At 37.5% G+C, this 21090-nt stretch overlaps 1 protein-coding gene across 4 annotated transcripts in view; it reads right to left on the bottom strand.

The window, feature by feature from the left end:
* Window positions 1–21090, bottom strand: part of LOC106073067 (serine-rich adhesin for platelets-like) — a 93665-nt gene that overhangs the window by 63610 nt on the left and 8965 nt on the right. Inside the window, exon 1 of one of the 4 annotated variants that reach the window (XM_056015044.1) lies at window positions 11534–11955. The exons of the other annotated variants lie outside the window; for them this stretch is intronic. The gene's annotated coding sequence lies outside the window, so the exon portion shown is untranslated. Of the gene's footprint in view, window positions 1–11533; window positions 11956–21090 lie in introns of those variants that run through there. 4 annotated transcript variants of the gene reach the window in all.

Below are 21090 nucleotides of genomic sequence, written 5' to 3'. Positions count from 1 at the left end.
AGAGAGGACTTTTCTCAAAACTCACACATTTAAAAATTAAATTGGTTTAGAAGAGCACCAATAATGAACAAGTCACAAACTGACGCCATATGACAGTCCCTCCATACGCGAATGTTGAAATGTCTCTCTTTCTTAAAACTATTTTCTCCCAACCACCCCTCCCCACACGCAGACGCACACACATCATACTGTCATTGTTTTCCTGCTTAGATGATGGAAAATTTTTGTCAGCCCTTCGTCACATGATCTGCTGCCTTAGACTTGGAGTGAGGAAGGGGGGTCTCACGCATTCCACTGTTGGAGATCAAGTTATCTGACTTCATGAATCATATTCATTTGTTGGGCCACACCATTTCTCGCAACATGCTACGATTTAATTAGCGAACAGACCAATTAATTGTTGCTATATATTCATTATAATAATACATGGGCCATTTATGTTTTTTCAGCGTAGATATGAATTTTTGAGTTCGTTGATATCATTAATTTTCATCCCCTATCTAAAGCTACTATGCTCGGCCATCCACTATTGGAAATGGATAATATGACCTCAGAGTAACATTGCCATTACACTGCTACAGACTTGAAAAGTTATTTCAAAATGGCGTCTCTATGCATTTTATTATGTTCTTTTTTTTCAAATCTATAGAGATAACAATGAAGAAACCTGACAAAAATTTAAAATGCAAGCCTGACAGTTATAGAGTGGTTGTGCTAGGTGGATGCTATCAGATAACAGACAAAAATATCAGCCACTGAGATAAAAAAAAAATCGTGACTTGATAGTCTTCAAAATCTAGTTTAGTGCACAGCTCATCGTAGTATTGCTGTGCTTGTGCAAGTTTTCCATTGGCACAACCGACAATAGAATGTTTTATCTGTGAAAATGGGGTGGGGGGGGGTCACTTCCCGTCATCACCCACACCCTCAGTTGTACGAAGTATGTGGTATCCCTTTAATTTAATATTTAAATTACACTGCCTCAACGGAACATAATTTTGTCAGTCCGTACAGGCTTCACTCCCCTGTACTCAGTCCTACTGGATAAATAAAACAAATGCTATATGCTTCAATGTTGGCATGGTGGCTGAGTGATAAAGCGCTTAGCTTCCGAACGGAGGGGGGGGGTCGAACTTTGAATTGCGGGATTTTAAAACGGACTTGAGTTCAGCCAACTCTATTGTGTATCTGAAATTAGTTGGGGAAAGTAAAAATGGTGTGTCGTTGCGCTAGCCACATAACACAATTGTTAACCGTTAACCATGGAAACATCATCATGGAACCATGGAAACATCGTCATGGAACCATGGAAACATCGTCATGGAACCATGGAAACATCATCATCTGCCTTCTAGACCGCAAGGTCTGAAATGGGCACTTATCTATATATGCTTCAAGTTTTATGTACAGCTTATAAGACACAACTCTTTAAATGTTTTCTTCTTTTTTTAAGCCAGGGCAAAGTTTGACGTCACGTTAGTAATTATACATGTGAATGTGTAGCGTTGACCTTCAAAGTTCCACTGACTCACTTTCAAAACGAAAGTGCCACAAAATCTTAGTTCAAAAGCTCAATAAGACTCTTTGTCAATACAAAACTAACAGAAAAAAGTTTTCTCTGACCCTAATCCAGAGATACCCTTCCTCCGAATCCTTGTTATACACACATATCAAATAACATGTATTTAAGCCTGAATTTAACAACATGTTTGTGTCTTGATCAGCGCCCGTGACTTCGTAACCTTCTGAAATATCAAGCGCTCCCCAAGTCATGGTCCAGGGACATACATCCACCAGGAATTCGCCATTCACCGTCCTGGTGGAATAATTATTTGTTATTTTACTGTTAAAACTGAAGGGAAATAGAAGGAAGGGCCAAGTTGTAGACAGGAGTGAAACACAGCCAACTGTTCCCTTTATCCAAATGTTTGAGAAGCACTGCCTCCAGTTCCCTTGACAAACAAACAAACGAAGCAAATAAATAAGATATGAGTCCAATGGACAAGAGAGAGGAGGGTGGACCAGAAATAAAGTATGAAAGGTGTGTGTGTGTGTGGGGGGGGAGGTTTACCATACCCCCTCCCAACCCAAACTCACAGTTCGTTAATGTTGTTTACAACCGTCTAAAAGATTAAAACAAAACCAATACAACTGTTGCAGCAAAGCATTGCTTTTTTTTTTTTTTAAGAGCCTTTGATTGGTGGCGGAAGAGTAGTTAGTACAATCTACTGTCTCTCTGATGATCTAAGGAATGCGTCTATTCATGCTATGAGGCATCAAGAGTGGCAAAAAGATGTTTATTTTAAAAATAAACCAAATGTACGATTCGTTTAGTTGATATGGAGGGCCACAGGGCAATGCTTCTAAGCCTCACCGTACCGCTCGGGTGGAAACGGTCGTCAGAGGAGACGTATTACAAGCGGAGAGTGAGTTCCCCTTTCAGACCTTGTCGTCTGTAGGGCAGATGATGTAAAGTTCATCTGATTCTGGGGCCTACGGTTAACGAGGGTGTCATGTGGCCATCTCAACGACCAACCGCCTTTACCTTTCCCAACTAATGTCAGGTACTCATTAGAGCTGGGTGGACTCAGAGGCACCCAAATATCCCGAAATTACAAATCCCAGGATTCGAACCCGAACCCCCAGTTCAGAAGCCAAACGCTTTACCGCTCAGCCACCGCGCCTCCACAAGCGGATAAGTTTAGAAATTTAATCCTGTAGTGCTAAAAAAAAAAATGCCCAAAAATAAGTATATATTTTTTAAAATACATCGATAATCAATATTTCCTTTTTTTTTTTTTTACACATTTACGAAAATCTCCAATGCAAATGACATATCTTAAAGTATACAATAAGTGACAATAAGTGTGAATCATAAGACGAGAATGCTGGATGGTGACTCTCAGCAATAAAAGAACTACTGTGTAAAAGGCGTTGGTCTGTCTGTCTCTAACGTAATCCTTTCAATGCTGACATGAAACATACGCAAGCAGTCGCACAGGTTTCGGGTGTTCCAATAGAATATAGACAAAAAGAGGGTAAAGTTTTTTTTTATACCTTAGACGTAACAAAAAAAAAATCCCCAAGATTCTAAACACATTTAGAAAGACGTTTACACGTTTTTTGTTTTGTATTCAGGTCAAAGTTTGTGTGGCTACTTATTTTAAACTATGAATTGAATAAATATAAATCTATCGTCGAGATATCCACACAAATAAGATATACAATAGAAACCTTCAACTATAAAGAAAGTGGCTGAACACGTAGAAATGAATGATAGTCTGATAGCCATCCGGTAGAACCTCTAGTCAGTTGGCCGATCCTATGTACGCTTAGATTAGAAAATCTCAATTGCAAATTCAACTGTGCAACAGAACTTATGGTCTTTCGAAAGTTTGTTTGTTTTTTAAATACGAAGTATGCACTTTCATAAAAACTATTAGTTTGAAGTAAAAAAAAAAGTATAAAATTGCAATTCTCTGATAGTCTAAACTTCCAGGAAATTTATAATTATGGCCATCCAAAATTGATTAAAGAAATACTGGGTCAACGAGTGAGAAAATGTATCGTCAATAATTAAGAAATGTTAAGGTTAGCGTTAGGCTTTAGTACAGACCAAATGAACTATGAAGTAACAGTTAACAGGCTTACATGAGTTGGACCTAGGGACGAATATTCTGCCCTCCTTCTGTATCGATATCATATGAATTTGTAAGCAAAAACATTTCTAGTCATATGCCAAAAAAAAAATGAAAAGATATATATAGAACTATATGAAGTGGCTCATTACAAAGTCAATCTTAACACACAAACACACACACACACATATATATCAATCACTCGTGCAGACGACCAAAATGACGGCCGCTGATTGCATTGTAAAATAAATATCTAGTAACCAGTGCCATCTCTACCCATAAGTCGCTTAGGCCCTTTGAAATACAGGCACGAGAAAGCATATTATTTGAATCACAGTGGGCACCAGAGGGCCATAGATAGTGTACCAGGACCTTCATGGTTAAACACGTGAATGCATGTATTTGTTAATTTAATAGACGTTAAAACTATGGTCAGTGTTGTGCTAAATTTAAATGCATGCACACAGAGATTCGAATGTACACACAAAGTTGAAACTTGAAAACTGCCCTGATTAATTTTATTTCATGTGCTCAAAACGGGTGTGTTAAAAACGAGTGTGCTACTTCAAAGAAATTCAATTCAACGTTCCGAATCACGGGTTTTGATGAAGCAATGTCGTCAAATGGATGTGCAAAAGTCAATATTTACATAAAAATATAACAATCTCTAATTGAATGTGTATTGCCCTTGCTTCCCTTACCCAAAACACATACACACAAAAAAGCAAAATTTAGGGGACTTTTTATTTTGCATATACCAGCTTCAACAACGTCAGAATGGATGAGCCGTCACTGCTAACTGGTGTGCCATACTGCTTAACTGGAGTTCCATACTGTTAACTGGTGTGCCTTAAATAAATAAATTATGGCTTTTATATAGCGCTACTTTCATGCTTATAGCATGCTCAGAGCGCTTTGGTCCATCTCAGTTGTGACAAGTGGGGGGGGGGGGGGGAGGAGGGCGTATCTAGGAGAAGGTTTTTCCGTGCTGCCTTTAAGCGCTCAGTAAACACAACTCTGCCAAGCCAAGCCAAGCCAAGTTCAAGCGCACTTAGCCTCTCGACCACGCTTACCCTTATTGCTAACTGGTGCTCCATACTGCTAACTGGTGTTCCATACTGCTAACTGGTGTGCTATGCTGCTAACTGGTGTTCCATATTGCCAACTGGTGTTCCATACTGCTAACTGGTGTTCCATACTGCTAACTGGTAAGCCATACTGCTAACTGGTGTTCCATACTGCTAACTGGTGAGCCATACTGCTAACTGGTGAGCCATACTGCTAACTGGAGTTCCATACAAGTTGTTATTCCCACACAAAAGTGCAGTTGTCTTCCCCATGATTGAGTGCATTCATTGAGATGAATTGAACCTTCAAGTCCATGAATGGCCATGGACCCAAGGCGGTCTACGATTAACAGGAATAAATGTTTTAGGTGTTTGTGGATATGCCGCGACTGTCAAATCACGTGACACAACTTATGGATCGAACTTTTTTTTTATTCCTCCGCGCCACGTCTCATTGACCAACTCAATCACAGCCAAGGGTTGTTGTTTTTTCCATGTAGGTCTTGGAAAAACAACAACTTATTTATAGAGGATGTAAGTGAACAGTTAAGTGCTCTTACAAAGGCGGGGGTTCATGAATGTCAATGCAGAAGACTGTTGTTAAAATGTAATGTATTTAAATCTAGATCGTAGATTGCACAGATGATTATTGGGAGTAAACAGAAATTCCAACATTTATCTGTAAATATAGACAATATATTTTTAAGCCGAGTCCAAACTAATATCACAATCTCAAATCACGTCATTCTTAAAATGAAATGAAATTACGAACCATAAATATCAAGAAAATTATCAATAAACTAAAAAAAAAAAAAAACATGTAACGACCTCATTCACATATTCTATTCAGACTTTCAACACTGAATGTAGTCCCCACAACATTAAGCAACTAGAATCCACTAACCGCCATTGTTCAAATATGCAGAGAGCAAACATTTTGTATAGCATACAACTATTTTTCTTTAAATAAAGCGTTTAAAACAAACTTTCTCTTCCTCTAAAGAGTCAATAACTTTTAAACGTTCCTTAAAAATAATGAAAAAGAAAAAAAAATGTATTGACGTAATGTTTACAGGCAACAGAATATCAAATGTATAGGCCCCTACCCGCTACAGCAAATAGTTTGTTTTTGTTGGGTTTTTTTTTGTTTGTTGTTTTTTTGGTAATCTCTTTAAATTCTGTATAAAACTTAAATATCTTCGTGCCTTATGATATAGGACTTTGGAAGCTTGGTGAACCGAGGATTTGAATGCTTGGAAAAAAGGTGATTAGGAAGCTTGGTGATTTATGGATTGGGTTGCGTAATGAACAGGGGGATTGGGGTATTTAGGGAACAGGAAGAAATGAAACCATTCAAAGGACGAGAGTTCAAACCTGTGCTTAGTACCACGCCTCTTTACTTAGCGTTCACAGAGGTAAAAGCTGCTGTTTATAGCGCCACTGGTAACATTGCCCAAATCCTTTCCACTTCTGTTTCGAACCCTGACACTCGGCAATCACGTCAGCCTCGACCATCCAGCACAGCAAAACACAGAGGGGGAAAAAAAGACTATTGTTTGCGTGCCTGTCTTTCATTAGTCGTGATTGTGGTACGTCGTTATCAGTCACACTAACACACACACACACACACATAATAACAGTAACATACTCGTTATGTAAATATAACACACACTGGCACTGAACGACTGACGCACCCCTCCCACAAGCCACATGGAAATGTCTAGTTGTTGTTGTTTTTTTCTGTTTCTTTTCATTTATTTTGTGTATGTTTCCAGAGTTGACTCCCTTGGCCTTTATTTTGAACGCTTAATGTGTTTCTAAATAGTTCTACCAATGCTAAGCATTGCTTTGTGTTGCTCTAATACAAGGGATTGAGCTGACAACAAGGACAAGCCCATGAAATACAACATTCAAGTTCTGTCTGGAGGAGACCACAGAGTCACTTAAGACCACTGAGTCACTTAAGACCACTGAGTCACTAAAGACCACTGAGTCACTAAAGACCACAGAGTCACTTAAGACCACAGAGTCACTAAAGACCACAGAGTCACTTAAGACCACAGAGTCACTTAAGACCACAGAGTCACTTAAGACCACAGAGTCACTTAAGACCACTGAGTCACTAAAGACCACTGAGTCACTAAAGACCACAGAGTCACTTAAGACCACAGAGTCACTTAAGTCCACAGAGTCACTTAAGACCACTGAGTCACTTAAGACCACTGAGTCACTTAAGTTTTAGTATATCAAAATTGATTACAGCCATTTAGATAATTCTTTCACCCTGTCCCTTTTTAAAAAGATTCCTAAGCGACATGTAAATGCCATATATAAATAATGCTTTAGTTGATTACGTATGTACTTCAAACAATACTCTTCTGAACAATAGGCCGTAGGCCCGAGCAACAAACCTATGCACTTGTACTGCTTACAACCAAAGTGCAGTGGTTGACAACGGAAAATACAATAAAGATAAAAACCTGTTCAGCCTTCCCACTTTCTGTTATCTAAAATATACAGAGATCTAGCGTTCCATTAAAATAAAGGTATTACTACTTCTAGACTCTCAGATACTAACGCTAGCTAGAATACAGAATACTTTCTGCCGGGCTTAGTTGAACAACCTTTTTATCAATGGATCACTTGAAACAAATAGGTCACTTAGGGAATCCAAATATAAAACTCTCAGACTTTGGACATGCACATTTAAATGTAGTGGAGGCCTTGCTTTTAGCAGTCGTCACTACCTCTTAGCCAGAAGTGTAAGAAAAGATAATATGGCCGTTAAATAACAAGTTCGACGAACTAGGTTGACCAAAAATAAATCTCTCGATTCAATGCGGGGCTGATAACTGTATTTGTCTACATGAAGAATGTACTACTGAGATTAAAGATAAGTTGGTTCTCCTCGCCATATATCTTTAGGTTCGTTGATTCATCTCTCTTATATTAGTTTGTCGCTTCAGAATTAGCCTGCTTAGTCACAGCAGATTCTGACACGATTTCAAGAAGAAACCAACACCAGTAGTTCATCTGGGCGCATCCATTGTCTTTAAAGACAGAAGGAACAATGTTTCTTTGAAACACAGATACTAAAACCAGCGGGCCATATTCGGCCTGAGATATGGTGTCATCCGGTCCCTCGACCTTCTGACCATAGTGGACAATACAGCCCAAAGGCTCAATTTCACTGGACTCACGAATTTTGCTATAGTCGTCATTGTTCTGATGAAACGTTTGACGCATGTTTAGGAAATATACAAGAAGTTTGATCTAAAAGACAAGATGTGTATCTAGAAGACTTGATTTGTATCTAGTTTTTAGAGGGCAAGATGTGTATATAGAAGGCTAGATGTGTATCCAGTAAACTAGATGTGTATCTAGAAGGCTAGATGTGTATCCAGTAAACTAGATGTGTATCCAGTAAACTAGATGTGTTATAAAGCTCGATGTGTATCTAGAAAGCTCGATGTGTATCTAGAAAGCTCGATGTGTATTTAGAAAGCTCGATGTGTATCTAAAAAGCTAAATGTGTATTTAGAAAGCTCGATGTGTATCTAGAAAGCTCGATGTGTATCTAGAAAGCTAAATTTGTATTTAGAAAGCTCGATGTGTATCTAGAAAGCTCGATGTGTATCTAGAAAGCTAAATTTGTATTTAGAAAGCTAGATGTGTATCTAAAAAGCTAAATTTGTATTTAGAAAGCTCGATGTGTATCTAGAAAGCTCGATGTGTATCTAGAAAGCTAAATTTGTATTTAGAAAGCTCGATGTGTATCTAGAAAGCTCGATGTGTATCTAGAAAGCTAAATTTGTATTTAGAAAGCTCGATGTGTATTTAGAAAGCTAGATGTGTATATAAAAAGCTAAATTTGTATTTAGAAAGCTCGATGTGTATCTAGAAAGCTCGATGTGTATCTAGAAAGCTCGATGTGTATTTAGAAAGCTAGATGTGTATCTAGAAAGCTAAATGTGTATCTAAAAAGCTAAATGTGTATTTAGAAAGCTAAATGTGTATCTAAAAAGCTAAATTTGTATTTAGAAAGCTCGATGTGTATCTAGAAAGCTAAATGTGTATCTAAAAAGCTAAATGTGTATTTAGAAAGCTAAATGTGTATTTAGAAAGCTAGATGTGTATCTAGAAAGCTAAATGTGTATCTAGAAAGCTAAATTTGTATTTAGAAAGCTAAGTGTGTATCTAGAAAGCTAAATGTGTATTTAGAAAGCTAGATGTGTATCTAGAAAGCTAAATGTGTATCTAGAAAGCTAGATGTGTATTTAGAAAGCTAGATGTGTATTTAGAAAGCTAGATGTGTATTTAGAAAGCTAGATGTGTATTTAGAAAGCTAGATGTGTATCTTTCTTTGTTTGTAAGGAGCGAGGATGAAGTCATCAAATTTATATTAAAGTCTAATTAATGCCTAGCTCATAACTACAGCTTTTTAAAACTCAATGAATTCGGATGGAGATGTTATTCGGCCCTACCCTCTCCATGCCGCTACGCCCCTGTTACTACAAACGAATGCTTACAGGTTTTCATCACAATACAAATAGCTACCCTTCATGACCTAATTGAGGAAACAGGATGTGTGTACAATGCAATATAATCTGTCATCTGACAACCTTTTATACTTAAGAATAGTTTCGTATGAATTCGCTATTAGGTCATGTATCGATTAAACAATGATGCATGGTGTTGATAGTCAACATTTCCAAACTACATTATCTACAATTAGCCAAATACTAGATCTAATAGCTGTCCAATTACTCAACCAATACTGACAATGATCCCCAAGCACCTCGCCTCTTCCCCCCCCCCTCCATTTGTTCCAATTATATTTGGCGGGAAATGAAGTCTGAAAGTTGACCAAACACGTCCGTTTACAGAGAGAAAGGCGGGAGAACAATGTTGTTGTTGTCCAGTAGCCAAATTTGACCAGCAGATTGCCATGTAACGTCCCCAGTGCTTGCCTAACGACAGCTGCACGTTCCCTTTCAGTTTAAATACCAGATCTAGGGTTTTTTAAAACTGCCTTTTATTAGTAAGTGATGCCACTTTTCCCCATCCTAAAACCCACAAAGCTATATTCTCTACAAGTACTTTCTGGAACCTAAACAAAATGTATATATTAATATGAGATAAAATTGTAACTGCCTATTCTATTGCTGCCCGTCGTGTCCAATCAGATCTAGTGTGTTCCGAATGCCCATCGGGTCCATACTTGCCCATCGCTGACCTTGTTTATCATTTCTGTGAACCGGAAGCGAATCGCCCACAAATGATACCGGCACTGACCTCGACGTGAACCTCGTGATTAACGATAAGCTGGTCCAGTCCTGGCTAATTAAAACAGCCTACAGTGCTAAGCAGTCGCCAACACATTAACGGAAACCCACCCTCCTTTGAGACCCCCCTGGTTGCTGTCCTAAGATAATGTCATTGTTCTTGTTTATCCTCCTCCAACAGACTCACCTCACGAAATGCAAGGGCGGCCCCTGAAGATAAATTGAGGGCGTTCAAAGTAAACGAGGAAAAGTACAAATATCGCATTGCTCATTAATCTTCGGGCTCGGGGCCTTATATATAGGGCCGATATTTATTTATTATTTTCATTGTGAAGAGCTATCTCCCCTTCCCCTTTTTTATCTTGTTTCTATGCCACCGATGGTGTACTGTGGAGAGACGAAAGCTGAGCTGGTTCCGGCATATTGTAAGACACGACTCACTCTCAAAAATCATCTTTACAGTGGAGGAAGGGGACAGTTTAGGGTCATCCGCTGGACAACGTGAAAGAAAGAACCTCTCTCTCTCTCTCTCTATTCTAAGCACAGTTGTTGACCAGGAAGAGGGGAGGGATTTTGTTACGGAGACCCTCCTCAGAGCCTCCAACGACGAAGTACGTCAAGGGATTTAGAATGATGTCTATGCTGATGATGATGGTAAATGAGCTCAAAGATTGAGAAGACAGTTGTGCTCTGTTGTTTCCGTGTTTATATTGCTATTTGGAAATTTTCATCAAATAGCCAAAAAAAGACGCGGAATGGCGGAACTACTAGTTCAATGAAACTACACAACCAAGCATAGCATCTTCCATTCATGGGAAGCGGGTCCACTTCAACAAAACATAGTCTAATAAATATCTAGATCTAGATATAAGTCGACAACTAAACACACTTTAATAAATATCTAGATCTCTAGATATACGTCGACGTCGGTTAAGTTTAGCTATTATTCAACAGTTTAGTAGATCTATATTTAGAGTCAATCTATTGATCCTGGACCATGGCCACATGTGGTGATGACCTCTCGACCGTACTCTATATATTTAATTTTATATTTACTAATGTTACGGCATGACTCATAGCACACGTATTAAGTGACCTAAACACACACACGCGCGTGCGCGCACTGCTCCACATAGATCTAGCCAATAAACTTGTCACTCAAAAGCATGTGAACAGTGGCGTGGCTAGGGATTTAGGGGTCCGGGGGTTTGACCTCTTTAGGGGCCCCTGCATTTTGACATTCAACATCATGAAATGAGATAGTGGAGTAATATTTAATGTAAAAACTTATTTCTGACACTAGACTAATTATGGGCCCCCCCCTTAAATGGGGGCATTGGGGTGAACCCCCTGCTCCCACCCTAGATACGCCACTGCATGTGAAATGTGTTAAATTGTTCTGTACGAGAAAGGTCGTATTCTCTTGTTGCAGACGACACAAGGTCAACATAATCTGTCTTTTGTCAATAACTAAATCTCTACTGATTTCTAAACAAAAGTATACAAACTATTGTTCTTCATAAACAATTGCACATGATCTTACCTTGTTTCGTGTTAGAATCCCACCTGTTGAAAGACCATCACAGGTCAGGCCTTGATCGTGACGGTCACTTCAGCCAGGTAATAATAACACGGTATGCTTGTACTCCCCGCGGGCTGTGCTCAATGTCTAGATTATATTATCCCAAATTTTGTTTCGGTAAGAAATAATATCCAAAAACTTGGCTCAGAACATTGACTACGCGCTTTTCAAAAGGAAATGTGTCGTCTGCTAGAAGCGTCTCACCGTGATTGATTCATAATGTGGCGCTTGCGAGAACAGAATATAGAAATAATTAGAGAAATACACAGGTGTTGGTAGTTTGGTAAACAACCGTTCGCGACACACATACACACGCACGCACAGATATTCACTGCGCGCAGTGTCCCTTCTCGTCGTCTGCTGGTCCAGCCGTCTGTTTCGGTCCTCTCAGCATCAGGCGTGAAGGATTGTTTCAGTAGAGGCTTGTTCTATCTATACCAACAATGAATGACACCGCCTCCCCCCTCTTTTTCAATACTTCTCGTGATTTTTTCCATATCCTTTGATATTATTTATCTGCGCTTAAACAATTGAAAGGAATGTTATCTACTTTAGTATTAATACCTTCTTAGGTTTATACTGATACGACAGCAAAGGGTTAATGTTTTTACAATGGCAAATCTGAAATTTCGGATAAGGTTAAAGGACGTATAAATCTAATAGATCTACAGCAGTGTTTCTCAAACACTATTGGAACACTTTACACATTCTGAGTATTTAGCGGAACATTTTGCTTTTTTAAAAAGAGAGATTAATTCGCATGATGGCCTACTAGTTTATTATTTCAGTAATTTGTGGAACACCTATTCAGACCTTGTGGAACACTAGGGTTCGTCGGAACATAGTTTGGGAAACACTGATCTAGAGTTAGAAAAAGAAAGTGTTTTTTTTTAGCAAATAAATTCAATCCCATTATAATGTGTTTGTTATTCAATTTTTATGACTTCAGCAGGAGTAGTTGCACACTACATGCGCCCCATTTTTACAAAGCTTATATCAGCTCACTCTGTCTGTCTGTCTGGTCAAAAGTTTGCACACGTTATCTCTCCCACACCCAATCTCGGATCAAGTTGAAGTTGTGCACAATTACTTCAAGCACCTGACAAAACAAGAACCAATTTAAAAATTAAACAATTGTTAATTATATATTGGTAATTATTTTGTTTGGTATCGAACAAGGGAAAGAAATCGTATTTGACAGATGTAGTGGTATACGTTTCATTAGACCCCTTGAGTAAGCTTGAGCCCTGAGTCAGATTTCAAGCCGTACAACTTTATATACTAGAGTAGTTGGGTGCGCGGTGGTTGAGCTAAGCGCTAGGCTTCCGAACCTGGGGTCCTGGATTTGAATCTCGGTGAAGACTGGGATTTTGAATTTTGGGATCTTTTGGGGCACCCCTGAGTCCATACAACTCTAATGGGTAACCGGCTTTAGTTGGGGAAAGAAAAAGCAGTTGGTTTGTGTTGGCCACATGACACCCTGCTCGTTAAACGTTGGCCATAGAAACAGATGACCTAAACATCATTTGCCCTATACATCGTAAGGTCTGAAAGCTGCTTAAAATATGTCACAACATTGGGCAAATACGAGATCAGGTTTTGTAATTAGTTCTTAAATGGTTCAAAGGTTGGAAAGGATCGCTCTCGCCCCACTCGAAGGACTATTGACTGGTTAGGAATAGTTTCTTGGTATAATCCACAATATATGAAATTTAAATCCAATATTAGGCCTAACGCTTGTGTTCGTTTATTTTCCAATAAATGTTGCTATTATTGTTCTGATTGATGTATGACAAATCTTAAGAGAACTGACATGTGTTGAGCTTTACTACAGTTTCTAGTGCATTTGCACACACACACAAAATATTTCTACTCTGCTTCTTTATCCTACGAATCATGGCATTGTAGCAGTGTAACTGTTTTTGACATTTCTGTGGTCAATTATTTTGAATAGAAGTTGAAATGGTAGATTTATGTGTAGTTGTTGTTGTTTTATATTCTGTACTACCGGATGCTCGTCTTTTAAGAAATGTATAAACCTTCAAGGCGAGAGGCCCTTAAAACCGCGAGGGATGGACTATCGCCCACGTCACCTACGCCTTGCGCCGCCATTGTCCGACTGAATCTCAGGTATTCATTAAGATAAACCCGTTGACTTCGTGTTTTATCACACTAGAAATGCTAGACATCTAGGCTCGACCCAAAGTGGGTACAGTAATGAGGCAGTTTGGCTTTTGTGTTTTCCAGAGGCGAGATTCATGGAATTCTTTTGACAAGAAAAGATCTATTACGCTATGCAAATCTTGTCTTCTTCTAAGACACGCCTAAGAGTTGAACGAGGGTACTGCTTAATACAATGGGCGCATCAGGGATCTATGCACTTGATCAATGAGATCACCTCAAAGAGTCTCTCTCTAGTGCTGCTCTGTTGACGTGTTGATGGTTGGGGTGGTTGGTTGATAAATCTTATAGTTGAGTGTACATGTTATAGGCGAGCTCAATAATAACAACTTTTAACAGAACAAGAAACAATATATATATATATTGCAGAAATCCAGCTATTAACTTAACACCAGTTTATTACACAATAAGGGCACAGTCCATCATGTGTAAGACAGCCCACGTCTTCTCTATACTACAAGTCGGTCTCCTTCGTCGTCGTCCGTTTCTTAATCCTGTCTAATCTATTGGATGTACTGCCGCGTCACTTACGAAATACCCGATTAAATCCCAACTTCTATGCGTCTTGTTATTCTGTCATTACAGACGCAATACCAGTCGTCATAGAAGTCCTTAAAATTGGCCTGCAACGTCACAAACTGTGGGCAGTGGAGACCATTAGCTCGTTGCCACGTCAAATTGGTCTACATTGCCCACAGGTTCCGACGTCGCAGGTCAGTGTTCAGGCCTTCTAAGATGAATGTTCTCGGTTGATGCCTTTCTGGCACAACTCTTGGCGCCAATCTTGCCGGTAGTGTGATGTCATTCGTATTTGTCTATTAAAATTTTAAAACAGACTGAAAAAAAAACAACCCATCTTAAATCTGAAACAAATTGGTATTTTAACACTAGTTGACGTTACATTCAGATCAGAATGTTCAATGAGACTGGGAAAACAAAAATTCACTGTCTTTGAAAATCTCTGCAAATATAAACCAATGACATTTACCTTTTAGCTGTAGTTATTTTCATTAGTCTGCAATGTACTGGTATATATTTATATTATTTAAAAAAATTATAAACTAAGTGGTCAGTAAATTTTTTATATTATAAAAAAAAAATATAAACTAAGTGGTCAGTAAATTGTTGCACTTATAAAAGATCATAAAGCGTTTCCACCCTTCCCCCACATACCACCAGGCTCACAATTTATTGGATGCAAGTCTACACCTATGAATGCAGATTGTTCTAGATTTCATGACCTCATTTGTCACACCCTTCTCGGCGATTCTATTACTTAGGTGTATATTTAGATTTGATGGTAGGCCTGGGCCCCAGATAATATTGTCTCCTGCGTAACGTGTGCCTGTCACACACATCACTTTATCGCCCCCCCCCCCAAATCCCGCTATGTGTACATCTAGACGCCATGACTGGGACACGATGGTTCTCATGTAGGTGTTAGGTCTCTGTAACTTAGGTACAACGTCAACAGCAAACTACAAAAAAAAAAAAAAAAGACAAAGTGTTGTCGTGGTGACAAATGTATTAGGAAGAGAGGACGTTGAACATTATTCTAGGTGGACACTGAATTGTAGCAGACGTGAAGTAACGGAGTGCAGCTACTAGGAACAAAACGAGAAAGTACTAGATCTCAAACTGAGTGGGGACTTTATTAGTAAACAAAATAATCAATTCAACTGCCTCCTAAGACAACACATAGGCCTACTTAAAAATAGTTGAATGGCTTTGAAATAATATCTAAACATTATTTCAAAATTTTAAACAAAGCATATTTTAAAAATCCGCAAGTCCAGAACTACTGGCAGAGAATGTCAAGAATGTAATAAAGATTAACTCAAGGGAAACTATCCTGAAATTTATAACCGTAATTTTTAAAGGAAAAAACAAAAGATTAATCATTCTTTGGCATGCTCAAGTTTGTTTGTTATGGTTAATACATTATATGAAACAGTTTTTTTTCCTTTCAAATTGAACAGTAGAAATACATAACAAATTTCAATGACCGAATTCAACAGTCAAGGAAAAAATAGTCGCAATAGTTTAAAAACGGGTATAGTTTTACAATAGATACAGAAAACATTTAGGTCTACTATACCTACAGATTTCCTTTATAGTTTTCGCATTTTCAGCACTTCTGTACAATGTTTCCCGCAATCTACAGCCATTAATTGCTATCAAATGTAATAATGTTTTATACAGATAAATAATAAGAGATAATAAGATAATAATAAGATCGATATTTCTGTATTCAAGTTTATTTCTATTATTTTATTCGGGTTAAAGGGAGAGGGGCTTATCTTATTAACCTATACTCTTATTTGCAATGCGATGAAAACATAAATATTGATCGATGTAGCCTTGAATAAAATAAAATTTAATTTATTTAATTAATTAACAGAATTTTAAAAAATACATTCCACATATATACAAAAAAAAATTCACTTCCATAATTCCATTCAGATCCAGTGTGTCACATTTCCCTAAAAAACTAATGTATGCTAATCTATGGATTCTATCTGTCTCACTTGACATAACAGGATGATGCGTGAACGCTTTCATCTTGTGTTGTTACTAGGCGTCAACTAGCTGACATAATGGGTCTATAAAAATCTGGCTTGCGTCTCATGTGCTCACGACATTTCGGTAATGCCTTGGACTTTTTAAAGAATTTAGATTCACATTGTAGACTTAGTCAGTAAAACCTTGCATAAGATGACACTCTGGAACGGATTTGTCTAGAATTGTTGGAATGTCATCAGTATCTATCTTAAGGACATCACAATGTCTAGCAATGTTGAAATGCCACCAGTTTCTATCTTAAGGACATCATAATGCCTAGCATTGTTGAAATGCCATCAGTTTCTATCTTAAGGACATCACAACGTCTAGCAATGTTCAAACACAAACATCTTAAGGACATCACAATGTCTAGCAATGCTGAAATGCCATCAGTTTCTATCTTAAGGACATCACATTTTGTTATCATCTCTCACTTTCTCATCATTGGACACTATTTGTTAGCAATTCCTCAAATAAGCAATTCTCCTCTAACTCCTCATTTCACCTCAACCAGTGACACTTTCAAACCGGAAATGAAATGTTACCTCGGACTTTACATAGTGCTTAGTTTGAATTGTAAACATCCGGTCACCATCCCCACCCCCGCCCGATTTTCTTTTCAGTTAACTTAACTATCTAAATATCTTTTACTGAGAAGAAAAAAGTAGATCCAAAGTCGTCGATGCGCACTCAGGAATCATCCAATGTAACGCCGATGAGTACAAAACTTGTAGATAAATTTGAAACAATATCCTAGCCTAGCTGACGAGTCACGAATTTGAATATCACACACTTGATTCGTGTTCTCAGCGATATTTCTACCAATGTCTGGATTGAAGTTTATTTTGGGCTTCTGTCATCTTATTTTACAACGTTTCTATCAACTCACTCTTTCTGTCTGGTCAAAAGTTTGTACACTTTATTTCTTCCCACACCCATTCTTGGATCAAGTCGAATCACTGCACAATTATTCATTGTCATAGACAAGACATCAAACAATAGCAAAATAATTAGCCAATGAGTCAATAAGTTACTAGTAATTGACAACCATGTTCGATACTAACAAAGGAAATGAATCCTTCAGTATTCACAGAAAAGGTTAATTAAGTAGGTTTCGTCCCCTTAGATAAATGTACACATTATTTCTCCCACACCCATTGTCGAATCAAATCATAACTTTTAACAATTATTTATTGTACATAATAAAACACGAATCAATTTTAAAACTTAAACAATTAGTCGATTAATTATTAGTAATTAATTATTTTGTTTGATATTGGATAAGGGAAAAAACTTCTCCATTATTGAGAAATATAGTTATAAATGCTGAGTTCTTTCCCTTATTAGATAAGTTTTGTTTAGTTTTTTAAATGATTTTTCTTTTTTACTTGTTAACACGTGATTTGTGAAGAAATATGTAGCCAACAAAAAAAGATGAGTTTGTTTTTGCATCCTTAAAACATTTTTTTACATGACAATTATTATAAACAGTGAGAGCGCTGTAACTAAGACCTTTAACGTAACTTTTACCCTAAGCCTAACGTTTCTATCTTAAGGACATCACAATGTCTAGCATTGTTGAAATGCAATCATCTTAAGGACATCACAATGTCTAGCCTTGTTGAAATGCAATCATCTTAAGGACATCACAATGTCTAGCCTTGTTGAAATGCAATCATCTTAAGGACATCACAATGTCTAGCATTGTTGAAATGCAATCATCTTAAGGACATCACAATGTCTAGCCTTGTTGAAATGCAATCATCTTAAGGACATTATAATGTCTAGCCTTGTTGAAATGCAATCATCTTAAGGACATTATAATGTCTAGCCTTGTTGAAATGCCATCATCTTAAGGACATCACAATGTCTAGCCTTGTTGAAATGCAATCATCTTAAGGACATTATAATGTCTAGCCTTGTTGAAATGCAATCATCTTAAGGACATTATAATGTCTAGCCTTGTTGAAATGCAATCATCTTAAGGACATTATAATGTCTAGCCTTGTTGAAATGCAATCATCTTAAGGACATTATAATGTCTAGCCTTGTTGAAATGCAATCATCTTAAGGACATTATAATGTCTAGCCTTGTTGAAATGCCATCATCTTAAGGACATTATAATGTCTAGCCTTGTTGAAATGCAATCATCTTAAGGACATTATAATGTCTAGCCTTGTTGAAATGCAATCATCTTAAGGACATTATAATGTCTAGCCTTGTTGAAATGCAATCATCTTAAGGACATTATAATGTCTAGCCTTGTTGAAATGCAATCATCTTAAGGACATTATAATGTCTAGCCTTGTTGAAATGCCATCATCTTAAGGACATTATAATGTCTAGCCTTGTTGAAATGCAATCATCTTAAGGACATTATAATGTCTAGCCTTGTTGAAATGCCATCATCTTAAGGACATCACAATGTCTAGCCTTGTTGAAATGCAATCATCTTAAGGACATTATAATGTCTAGCCTTGTTGAAATGCCATCATCTTAAGGACATCACAATGTCTAGCATTGTTGAAATGCAATCATCTTAAGGACATTATAATGTCTAGCCTTGTTGAAATGCAATCATCTTAAGGACATTATAATGTCTAGCCTTGTTGAAATGCAATCATCTTAAGGACATCACAATGTCTAGCATTGTTGAAATGCAATCATCTTAAGGACATCACAATGTCTAGCCTTGTTGAAATGCAATCATCTTAAGGACATTATAATGTCTAGCCTTGTTGAAATGCCATCATCTTAAGGACATTATAATGTCTAGCCTTGTTGAAATGCCATCATCTTAAGGACATCACAATGTCTAGCCTTGTTGAAATGCAATCATCTTAAGGACATTATAATGTCTAGCCTTGTTGAAATGCAATCATCTTAAGGACATTATAATGTCTAGCCTTGTTGAAATGCAATCATCTTAAGGACATTATAATGTCTAGCCTTGTTGAAATGCAATCATCTTAAGGACATTATAATGTCTAGCCTTGTTGAAATGCCATCATCTTAAGGACATTATAATGTCTAGCCTTGTTGAAATGCAATCATCTTAAGGACATTATAATGTCTAGCCTTGTTGAAATGCAATCATCTTAAGGACATTATAATGTCTAGCCTTGTTGAAATGCAATCATCTTAAGGACATTATAATGTCTAGCCTTGTTGAAATGCAATCATCTTAAGGACATTATAATGTCTAGCCTTGTTGAAATGCCATCATCTTAAGGACATTATAATGTCTAGCCTTGTTGAAATGCAATCATCTTAAGGACATTATAATGTCTAGCCTTGTTGAAATGCCATCATCTTAAGGACATCACAATGTCTAGCCTTGTTGAAATGCAATCATCTTAAGGACATTATAATGTCTAGCCTTGTTGAAATGCCATCATCTTAAGGACATCACAATGTCTAGCCTTGTTGAAATGCAATCATCTTAAGGACATCACAATGTCTAGCCTTGTTGAAATGCAATCATCTTAAGGACATCACAATGTCTAGCCTTGTTGAAATGCCATCATCTTAAGGACATTATAATGTCTAGCCTTGTTGAAATGCAATCATCTTAAGGACATCACAATGTCTAGCCTTGTTGAAATGCAATCATCTTAAGGACATCACAATGTCTAGCCTTGTTGAAATGCCATCATCTTAAGGACATCACAATGTCTAGCCTTGTTGAAATGCAATCATCTTAAGGACATTATAATGTCGAGCATTGTTGAAATGCAATCATCTTAAGGACATCACAATGTCTAGCATTGTTGAAATGCAATCATCTTAAGGACATTATAATGTCGAGCATTGTTGAAATGCAATCATCTTAAGGACATCACAATGTCTAGCCTTGTTGAAATGACATCATCTTAAGGACATCACAGGGTCGAGCATTGTTGAAATGCAATCATCTTAAGGACATCACAATGTCTAGCCTTGTTGAAATGCAATCATCTTAAGGACATCACAATGTCTAGCCTTGTTGAAATGCCATCATCTTAAGGACATCACAATGTCTAGCCTTGTTGAAATGCCATCATCTTAAGGACATCACAATGTCTAGCCTTGTTGAAATGCAATCATCTTAAGGACATCACAATGTCTAGCCTTGTTGAAATGCCATCATCTTAAGGACATCACAATGTCTAGCCTTGTTGAAATGCAATCATCTTAAGGACATCACAATGTCTAGCCTTGTTGAAATGCCATCATCTTAAGGACATCACAATGTCTAGCCTTGTTGAAATGCCATCATCTTAAGGACATCACAATGTCTAGCCTTGTTGAAATGCAATCATCTTAAGGACATCACAATGTCTAGCCTTGTTGAAATGCCATCATCTTAAGGACATCACAATGTCTAGCCTTGTTGAAATGCAATCATCTTAAGGACATTATAATGTCGAGCATTGTTGAAATGCAATCATCTTAAGGACATCACAATGTCTAGCATTGTTGAAATGCAATCATCTTAAGGACATTATAATGTCGAGCATTGTTGAAATGCAATCATCTTAAGGACATCACAATGTCTATGCTTGTTGAAATGACATCATCTTAAGGACATCACAGGGTCGAGCATTGTTGAAATGCAATCATCTTAAGGACATCACAATGTCTAGCCTTGTTGAAATGCAATCATCTTAAGGACATCACAATGTCTAGCCTTGTTGAAATGCCATCATCTTAAGGACATCACAATGTCTAGCCTTGTTGAAATGCCATCATCTTAAGGACATCACAATGTCTAGCCTTGTTGAAATGCAATCAT

Source organism: Biomphalaria glabrata, chromosome 1 (genome assembly GCF_947242115.1).
Source record: "Biomphalaria glabrata chromosome 1, xgBioGlab47.1, whole genome shotgun sequence".
NCBI classification, from domain to species: Eukaryota; Metazoa; Mollusca; class Gastropoda; family Planorbidae; genus Biomphalaria; species Biomphalaria glabrata.
The sequence above is the reverse complement of the archived record's forward strand: the minus strand, read 5'-3'. Positions and strand labels throughout refer to the sequence as shown.